Source organism: Solanum lycopersicum, chromosome 3 (assembly GCF_036512215.1).
Source record: "Solanum lycopersicum chromosome 3, SLM_r2.1".
NCBI classification, from domain to species: Eukaryota; Viridiplantae; Streptophyta; class Magnoliopsida; order Solanales; family Solanaceae; genus Solanum; species Solanum lycopersicum.
In genome coordinates, this window is record NC_090802.1 from 7,844,369 (window position 1) to 7,855,801 (window position 11,433).

Consider the following 11,433-nt stretch of genomic DNA (forward strand, 5'->3'; position numbering starts at 1 on the left):
TGTTTCTTCTTCGCTTGTGTAAATGTTTAACTAGAATAAAATCTTATCGTTCTTGTCGAATTTCTTCCTTGGGAAGATCAATTTTGTCTTCTATTTGAAGAAATTGTTGCCGGAAAATGATGGGTCATTATGCGGAAATTTTTTACGTGAATTGGTAAAGGTGAAATAGATAAAGAGTTAATATTTTGTGAAAACGTGGGTCAGTTTAGTTGAAGACTTTGATCTTTGTTGGATTAAAAAAATAAGTCTTTGTGTTAATTTATTTTTAAAGTATTTGTTAAATGAGTTATTTTTTTAAAAAAGTGGGCTGACCTGTCAAGCCTGTAGCGCACGTACTTGTGGTTTGAGCCGACCATTTTCTGGCCCACTATAATAATGGGCTAGCCCGACCTGACCCATAAAATGTAAAAGCTTGTATGAGTTAGCCCGGATAGGATGGACTAGCCCATATTGAAAGCTCTATATTTTTCCTTCAAACTTCAACTACTTCTTGTGTGTTTTTTGAAATTTTTTGTCCATGTTTTCCATTTTTCCATTTTAAGTTTGCAATTTAATTTTTAGTTTCAATTTTATCTATGTTTCAATAAATATATAAACTAAATAAATTTTTTGAAAAAATTAAAAATAAAAGCAGTTTTTTCTAAATACATGAGACTAATTTTTTAAAATTGTTCTAAAATGATTTATATTTAGTTATTTTAATTTTATTTATTTGAAAATATGTTTTAACCGTGTTTTCCATTATATATTATTATTATCTGCATTTTTTTTATAAATAAAAAATGTTGTATTTTTAAAATTTTATACTAATAACTACCCACTAAAACTACTCTTTAGAATTATTTTAGTTGACGTGATGCATGTTTTTTTTTAAATTTTAAATTAATTACTATCCTCAATTAAAATTTTGAAACTAAAATTGCATATTTAATATTTATTTTTAAATTTGCAAAATTATGGAGCAACTAAAACGAAATTTCTTTAAAAAAGTGACATTAAGGTTTCAAAATAAATGGGTGGTGACATAAATCTTGAATATTGGGTGTAAGTGACAATTATGTGATTAATGATTAAGGGTTGTGGAGTTGCCCTTGAGTTTATAAGTTGACAGTTTGGTCCACTGAATTAAATGAAGGGTAAAAGGGTAATTTCACAATACCTAATTTAACCAACTTTTGGTGGGAATTAAATGAGGGGTAAAATGGTAAATTTGATTATACCAAACCTAATTTAACCAATTTTTGTGGACAAAGATCGAGCCAAAAGAGGAAATAAAAGCTTTTTTCCCCTGCCTCCAGCTGTCGTATTCGTCCTTTTCTTCTTCTTCTACCCTCGTCTTTGCTTGCTTGCTTTGCCTTTCTTCTTGCTCTCTTCATCTTCTTCTTCTTCTTCTTCTTCTTCTTTTTCTTCTTATTTTCCTACATTGCGAGTCTTTGCTGGTAGTGCTTGTACTTTTTTCTTCTTGAATAAGTTTTTTACCTAATCTGTAAATGGTGGACCAAATTTTATTTTGTTCAATTGGAATTATTGCATAAGCATTATACACCATTGTTTCTGGTAAGTACAATTTATAGTTATTTAAAATCAATTCATTATCATCTGATCTGGGTACCTGCAATTTTTTCAATAATTTGCATTCGCGTTTCCAACATATTGTTATATATATTGCAACAGTTGACTATTATAACATATTATAGTCATATGTAGCAACATGTGATTTATTTTCACAACAGAACAGTCATATGTAGCGACATATGACTTAATCTCGCAACAGAATAGTCATATGTTGCTACATATGATATAACTAAAAAATTTACCAACACGTGATTAATTTTTCACAACGGATATGTATATGACTTACATCTCGCAACAGAATGGTCATATGTTGCTACATATGATATAAATAAAAAATGTAGCAACAAGTGATTTATTTTTCAAAACTGAACAGTCATATGTAGCAACATATGACTCAAATATCGCCACAGAATAGTCATATGTTGCTACATATGCTTATTCTTCGTAATTAATAATTGTTTTTTTCAATTATTTTCTTCAGGTACAATATCATTATTTGTAGGAATTGATTCTCGTGGTGAATGGGTCGAGAAGAAAGATCGATTCATATTGCGTTGGGAGGATGGTAAAAAATAAGGTGCCGGTTTAGTAGGGATGTATATCGAAAGAAATATTTTGTATGATTTCTTCAATTTAGTCGTGCAAAAGTATGGTTAGAATTGTTAACCGCAAAATCTTGTCATGAGTTACATTCTCCATTTTTTTCATAATGAGAAGGTTTTACTTTTTAGAATAACTGATCAATCTAGTTTGAGTGTTTATTTGGGAGGAACAGAGAAATCTCCAATATTAAGAGTCTACGTGGAAGAAACTTCTATCGAGGAGGATCATAATGTAGACCTCGGCCAACAAGATATGGTTAATGATGAATTTCATCCTGTAGACATGAATAATCCTGATGATGACATTGGAATAGGTGAAAGTGAAGGTGAAGCTCAAGCTGAAGGGTCAAACCTTGAGAGCAAGTTTGCTCCCACACCTATAAGCAACAATCCATGTGCTTTTCAAACTTCACGTGTGAATAATGTTAGAGATGATGAAATAGGATTTTATAAGGGAATGACATTCAAGAACAAGCAAGAACTGACAAATTCATTAAAAATTGCTTGCTTGAAAAAAAAAATTTAGACCGAAAAAGGTGATCAATTCTCGTAACGTGTTTTCCTTTAAATGTTCATACCCGGATTGCAATTGGTGGCTGAGGGCTGTGAAATTTACAAGTAGTGATAGGTTTGCCATTATAATCTATGAAAAGTACCATACTTGAGGTTAAGAGCATCTTACAAGCCATAATCCCCACGCCACGGTAAAAGTCATAGGTAAGCACTTTGAAAATAGATTTCCAATGGTAAAGGCCCATCCACAAGAGACATGTCAAATCAATTCCGCACAGAATTGACTTGTAAGGTAAGCTATTGGAAGATTTCTAAGGGCATGGAGCATGCTAATTCTAATGTTAGGGGAACACATGAGCACGGGTATTTAGTGCTTAATGCGTATCGGTATATGCTTGAAGTTGCGAATCCATGAAGCAAGACGGCATTGCCGCTCAATGAAAATGGGAGGTTCCAGTACTTCTTTGTATCATATGCTGCTTGATAATTGGTTTTCAAGAAATGAAGAAAGTAATAGCCGTTGATGGCACCTTTCTAAGGAGCAAGTATAGAGGAGTTTTGCTATCGGCGGTGAAACAAAATTCCGAGAATCATATATTTCCAGTGGCTTTTTGTGTCGTGGACAATGAATGTGATGCCTCATATGAATATTTTTTTAAAATATGAGAAGCTTTGTAGGTGATACCGATGACTTGTGCATTATCTCTGATAGGCATCCAAATATTCGAAAGATGGTTTCAAGAATCTACCCTGCATCTCATTATGGTTGTTATATGAGACACCTTAGGGAAAATATTCGAAATAACTTTCACAATTCAAAGGTAGTTTCCCATTTTTATAAAGCAGCAAAGGCGTACGATATATGTGACTTCAATGATCATTTCAATCAAATAAAAGATTTGGTACCAAAGACCGCTGAAAATCTTGAACGTATTGGATTTCACACATGGAGTAGGACATTTTGCCCAGGAAATAGGTATAATTTCAATTGAGTTTATTTTTACTTTATGTGTTTTATTTGATTTTTATCTGTTGTTGTGTAAATATAACATTATGAAATCAGACATCGCGAAATTGGTGAATGCTATGTTTGATATTGAAAGAGAATTTCCCATTGTCGCTCTATTTGATGAAATAAATCAGAGATTTGCATTGTTATTTCACCAGAGGCATATGGAACTGGTGCACTGCGCAAATAGATTTGTTCCTTCAATTAAAAAAGACTTATCAGAGTATGTCAACGCGGACAACAAGTTGTTGGCCCATCAAATCGCTAAATACAAGTTCAGTGTCACTGGTCATGGAGATGTTGCTACTGTGGATCTACAAAGAAGAACTTGTACTTGTAGAATTTTTGATTTGGACAAAATACCTTGTCCACATGCCATGGCAGCGATTTGATCCCAACATGGTGATAATTTTAGGAAATCAGATTTACATGTACTCCTCTCCATATTATTCAGTGGAAAAATACGTAATGGCATATTGTCAGGAAATTCACCTGGTGCAAACTGAAGATTCTTGGATTGTCCCTTTGGATATCATACAGAGAGAAATACCTCCTCCATACGTTGATCCAAGTAAACCCAGAAGAAGGACATATAAGAGACGGTGTGGAGTTGGTGAATCATTTCCAATAAGAAAAATAAGTGTTCAGTATGTAGGGACTTTGACCACCAAAAAACTACATGCCCAAATCGAAATGCTCCATAAGGAGTGTTAAGCGTTATGTTGTTGAATTTTGATGAATGTTGTTTCTTATTTGAGGATAATCTCTATTATATAATCTTATTTAGAAATGCCTTAATGTGTGGTTTGTTGCTCTTCTTTGTTTCTGTGTCAACACATGTCAAATGTTGCTATAGGATATACTAGATGTGGCAACATGTGCAACAAATGTTGCTACAGGCGAACCATCTGTAGCAATATATGCCACATGTTGTGATTCGCCTGTAGCAACATTTGCTGCATATGTTGCCACATATAATATATCTAAAAGCACACTCGAACGTAATCATTATTTAAAAGTATATGTTGCCACAAATTATTATACGTAGAAGCATATGACTCAAATGTTGTAACGGATGAATGTTGCGATATACGCATCAGCTGTAGCAACATTTTACCGATGCATAGTATATAGCGATATTAGATTTAATCCAAGGTGTTTGTTTTGTAGTCAACGAGAGTAGTGACCCTTTATCTGTTAGTTGCATACCACCAGTAATCTTTTTTTTTTGTTTTCTATCTGTGCTTTGCTTAAAGCATATGTCACTAGGTTCCTTTGAATGTATGCCCTAGTGCGTAAAATTTATGCTAAACTTGGTTTAATATTCCTTTGTCTTCATTACCCTCTTTGTTCAAATTTTGAAAGGGCAAAAATGGTTTTAGCATTATGAAGCACTCATCTATTGCCATTGATTTCTTTGTGTGATCCTCTGCACCTTTAATGGCAAGCCTTCATATTCTCTTGTTCTACTAAGGCTGATGATTGTGCATGAATTAATTTTCCTCTAGTGTGTATTAATTATTTTTTCTTACTCTTTTGTTTGGCATGAATTTTTGAGCGAGTCCATCGGATTACTCCATTATTTAAATTTATTTCACCTTGAGCTAAAGAGGCTCAATCTTGTTCTCCCAAATCAAAATCGAAGTACAGGCGGAGGATGATAAACGCAGGCTGAAATCAAACTTTCCAGACCTAGGAAGGCCTGAAAACAGGCGATATACTTTTTGTATACACTGGTATACAATTAAAAAAATGATTTATAGGCCTAAAAGAATACCAGTATACAGGATGGTGAATTACACTTTATATTCTTCTCATTTAGAAATCTCTCATTTTAGTTTATTTCCCTTTAAATAGTTGAGTAAAGTGAAGTAGTAATAAAATAAATCAACAAGAAAATCTGAATTCACTTTATTTAGATAATATTTGAAAACTATTTTAAAATGGTCATTTAGTCAAATCACCGGTAAACCGTGAGTTAGCAGACATTTCGAGGGCCTAACACTTTCTCGCAATGAACATATGAACTTCGAACCCCTTTTCAACTGATTTTTATCTGTTTAAATCTTTGGAAAATAATTCTAAGTTTTCTTGATTTTTACTAAAAAATCAAGTTACGACTCTATCAATTTGGAAAATTAATTTCTCTTAAATCATAAGATAAATTGATTTTTTGAAACTTATTCATTTTTACTTTACTTGTATATTTTTAATAAAACTGAAATGACGACTATGCTAGGGATTAATTAAGTTCTAACAAAAATAATTTGACTATTTGGACGAAGTGTTATTATTGAATTGTTTATATGTGATTAATTTGTTTAAATTATAAACTTGCATTGCATATCATGACATATTTATGGTCTCCATGTGCAACAAAAGGAAACGACATCCAGATACAAATCTCCTAAATACTATAATATGGGATTTCGTTAAAGTTAGAGAAAAATTGTCATTGGTTAAAACCGAGTGGATGGACAAGCTCCCCAGCCCAAATATAACTTTTAGAAAACTATATTATCGGTTCGGATGTGCAAGGGCTTATTATAAATATAAGGATGAGTTCATTTCAAAAGAAAAATGGAGAGTGACGTGTCCCCTCGCATTCACAATATGTTCAATTGGAATGAGTGTTTTTCCTCAAGGAAAAAAATACACTATTCATTCTAGCATGTTTATGGTCACTCATGCCATCTTCTACGGAGTGAACTATAAATCATCAACAAAGTACTACACTTTAGTGACTATGATTTTGGTCGATATCTATAGGGCTTTAGACAAATATCAGAGCGGAGAACACTTCTTTCAAGGGTGTAATTCGATACTACAGTGGTGGATGATTCGATATTTGATCAAGACTCATAATCCAAAAGAACCATATCCGCTAAAGCAGATAGACTAGCTACATGGTCATGATTGGTGGTTGTACCACAATCGTTGCAATAAGATTGGAGAAGAAAGTATTTGGTATCTGAGGCTTTGAGGGTTGAGAGAAGAAGACGTACAGTTGTCAATAGACAGTTTGGTGGTAACTAAGAATATGGTGGTTCGAACAAAAAAAGTCCCTTACTTAGTATTTGCTCTGTTAAGAGGGACTAGACCATATGCTTCTGGTCGAGTCCTAAGGCAACTAGAAGGGAAACAAGAGCTTCCCCTGATCGCAGATATGAGATAATTTGAAACTGATCACGAGAATGGACGAGTTGCATTTGCTGAAGACATACTTAGGATGTGGCAATCTCGAAAAGTGTTGGGTGAACCTATACCAAAGAGGTTTCGTCTAGAGTGTTTTAAGGAGTAGAAAGAATGGTTGAAAAAGAGTTTCGCTGGAACTATTGAGCCTGGTCCAAACGTTCCCCACATTATTGCAGATGTTGGAGCCAAACATATAGTCCGACTTCACCGACTTCAAGAGAAGTTTGATAAAATGAATTACAACATCAACTTTATCACTCAAAAGACATCAAAGTCATAGCTCAGTTGAAACAAGAACTACGAAGAGCCAGACAGTGCATGACAGAGTTAGATGATAGCATGGAACAACAGATTCAGTCGATAGAGGGGTTCAAACATCAATAAGAAGCTAGATTAACGAGAGATCATCTAGGGGCGAACATATATACTATGTAGAAAGAGGTCAACATCACCAAGAGGACCAGACTTGACGAAGGATCAGATGAGGCTTGAATTTTATTTACCATCCCCTGCATGGGACTTCTTTATTTGTACTTTGTTTTGTAATTTTTTAAAACTGTCTCTTTGCTTTATGTTTATCAGACATTTTGGATGCTATTAATGAAGTATTTTGTGGATAATAAATCGGGTTTAAAAAGCATATACATCCTTCAATTCAATAGGCCTACCCCTGACATAAAAGGGTCACAAGCATGTTTAGGAAAGTAAAAAATCACTGCTATGGACAAAAATCTCCAGAAGATATATAAAAACAAGTCTCTATTACAAAATGTCCGACCAAAATTTCTGAGTCTCAAGTTTCTCACTCAAAAGACACCTCCTATAGCACAATTCCTAAAACATTCATTCTACCGTCTCTGGAATGGAAAAAATCACTCCTATGGAAAGAGGTAAGAACATTCAGATGGAACTCACTAGAGAAGAACTACAAAGAAAGATCAAATAGATCACTCAAGAAATTCAAAAAGCCAAGGAGGAAGGGTTTCAGAGTCGACATGGCTACCGCAATCTACAAAGCTGCAAACGTGACGCTGGATGAGGATCTAACATCACAGATTAAGAGAAAGAAAGATGTTGAGATGGAGACTGAGGACTTGCAAGAGAAGTTGGACATGTTTCAGTTGAAAGTGTAAGAAAGTGAAGCGAGAGAGGCGAGGATAAAATCGGCGATTGACACTCTGTTAGCTAAAAGCATGTCACTTGATGAAGAGCTGACAGTGGAAATGGAAGAATTCACTTCCATGAGAGAAAGTATGGCTGCCTTGAGGAAGAAGAACAAAGCTTTCCATAAAAAGGTGATTGATAAACTTCAGAAAATGTGTGAAAAATACCCTTTCTACGCCAAGGGGCTAATAGTGATCCCAATAACGCTCACCCTGGAGAGATTGGGGAAGACGACGACGAGGAAATTATTTACAAGCCTCCATTCCTAGGCCATATAAAAGGAGGAGACTGATGCTACAACAAGAAGGAAAATGACTAGTGTGTCGTCATCATTTTATCTTTAAGAACTCTATTGTTGCCTTTTAATTTCCTTGTAATCGTAATGAACGAATGAATGAAAATGTTTTATCTTGTACTCGAACTACGTTGGGCCTGAATTTTCCTTGTGAGATACGTAGGCAGCCTTTCTAGGCCTGACCCCTATCTGTGAAAATTTTCATTCTCCCCTTCATGTTACGAGAAGATACGAAGGCCAAATCAACGGACATTAAAAAAAAGCTGCAAGAAGACCTTAGCTTAATGTGATTTAGAGTTTCCATGACAGTGTCAAAACTAAGACAAGCAAGCTCCTGCTTGTTAAAAAAATGTGTTTTCGTCCTTACTCGTGAGTTGAAGATATCATCAAACAAAGCAACTTGTGTTTATCTGCTCTCTGTGTGATATTATGCATTTTGTATTTTGAATCTGCATTAAAAAACCGCCTTTGAGTTTTTTCCCTCTCAGGTACTTTGAAACTAATCTGTGTCGATTGAAAGCTGACAGATCATCCCTATTTCACAAGATCAAAAGGTCCCGCAGATTCCTTCCCTAAATGAGATTCATACAAAAGAAAGACAGTCATGGGAGATAGTAATGAAGAAGTAAGTCTTACTAATGTTGTGGTGGATCAACCCACCGTAGCGGACCAGAATGAATTGATTCTGCAGCTGATGCAACAGATTGCAGAAATAAAGGTGGAAATGCAAAGGATATACGATCTGCCTCCGCCAGCTTTTGACGCTAACGCCGCTGATGGGAGACCTCCAATCTACTTCCCTTCTTCAAATATGGACTTAGCCCAGATCCAACCATTTACACCTTCTCAGAATCTGTCGATTATAGATCTGACTACACAAAATCCCTAATACGCTTCCGTATCCTACCAAACTCCACCACCTCCTCAAAACAACCATCCCAAATGCCACCCCACCCTCAACATACCCACCATCAAACCGCTCCACCACCGCAAAATCAAAACCAAAATAATTTCAATCTCCAAATACCCCACCACCACTTAAATCAGAATACCAATCTGTAGACTTGCCCATAGAATTATCAAACTGCTCAAAATGCCCAGAGTTCCTCTGTAGCTCCACCATTACCTAAAAGGAACACTTTCCAAATTCGCGTCCCTACCTAGCACGATGAGTACGGTTCTGATCTGGATCATTATGAGGAACATGAAAGGGAGTGGAGGACGAAGAAAGAGGCAAAGTTCGACATAAAAGAAGAGATCAAGAAAGCCATGAAAGAGCTTGAATGTGTCCCTGATATCGCGGGGCTTAGTTATGAAGAATTCACCTCCCATGAAACCAGGCAATGGCCCAGCTGGAATGCATTGAATGACAAAGATTTTATCGATCCATTTGATTACAACATAGAAATTATTCCAGATCGATACTGTTTAGAAAAGATAAAGTAAAAATGAATCGAAAGGTATAGGGAGTTTGCCTATAGGTGGAGAAAAGAAGCGGCGAGGGTGAGACCGCCCATGTCTGAAAAAGAAATTGTAGAAGTGTTCATGCGGGTGCAAGAGTCCGAGTATTATGATCAAATCATGTTGCTCGTAGGAGCAAAATTTGTCGAGATAATCAAAGCTGGTGAGGCTATCGAAGATAGGTTGAAAACGGGAAAGATAGCCCGTGTTGCTGCATCACCCGGATCATCAGGAACGTTGAAGAAGAAAAGAGAAGAAATTGTTGTTGTTTCATATGGGGGAAAGAAAACCCCAGAAGCTCTTCATATTCCCAAGGTCGTTCTCGGTCTTCGCAAAATTCCAACAAAGCTTGCTAAACGCAAGCTAGTCATCCCAGTAATCCTCCAATTTATCAGAATGCTACCTCCACTTATCCAAATGTCCAAGCTTCACTATATCAAAATCCACCCCCAAATTACCAAAATCCATCTCCCGCTTATCCAAATCATATTCCTGTTAATTTGAGCATAAATTTTAAAGTTGAAATTTGAAAATTTTAATTCATGAAGATGTCATATTTTGAAATTTGATTTTATGTTTGAACAATCATTTTACTTAAAATAAATTGAATTTTTGTGAGTGAAAGTGAAAATTCTCTCAAGAAGAACCAAATTTTGAAACTTGAAAATTATTCAAGCATAGGTTTTTAAAATTTAATCCAAAGTTTATGGTCAAATGGTTAATTTCATTTCTTCATTTAATATGTTAGGGAAAAATGTCAGGTCTACCTCTTTTGTCTCGTGAATCATGAGAACATAATTAGTTTTTCCAATAAAAACTTTATTTTGTGCCTAAACATGGTGTAGTTGTATATTGGTGTCTCATAAGTACTTTAATCCCATCTTCTTTGTTTAATTTCTCTTTTAATTCTTGAATTCATCGACTATCCAAACATTATGTTAGTGCTACTCTACTTCCCTCCTTGTCAATTGTGAATTTAAATAGAATGATTTTTAGTCTTAATCAATTAGAATTTCTCAAAATCCAATGTAAGAAGACAAATTAAATTTCATTCCCTTGAAAAAAATATTCCTTTGCACAACCAAGGCTAGACTTAATTTTGAGCATGAATTAATCGAGGTTCTCACAAATTTCATATATACAAAAATCGCATGTCTTTCTTTGTTATCCTATTAAAATTCGAATCTTTAACCTTTCATTGGTAGAGACTAGATAAGGAGGCGTAAAATGTGCAAGATCTATACCTTATTATTTCTATAAATGTGGGACAATTTAAAAAAGGTCGAATAAAAATATTGTGTCCATTGACAAGTGCCTTGTAGTCGCGCCTCTGTCTTCATTCCTTTATTTTAAAAGGCTCCTTTAAGCCATAAAAGAAACACTACTCATGTATGGAGGACATGCAGATGATGATATCCAACTTGGCTTCCAACCTTGTGTAAGCCAAGTGTAAAATCTTATCTGATTTATTAGCTATGAACATAATGAAGTCTATCATCTCGTTTCGCTACAATTTACAGTAATAACTCACTTCTTTCAATTCATGTGACAACATTTGACTCACTTAATGATTAGAAATATAAAAGATCATTCTTGAAATAAGTGATTATAAACATGAG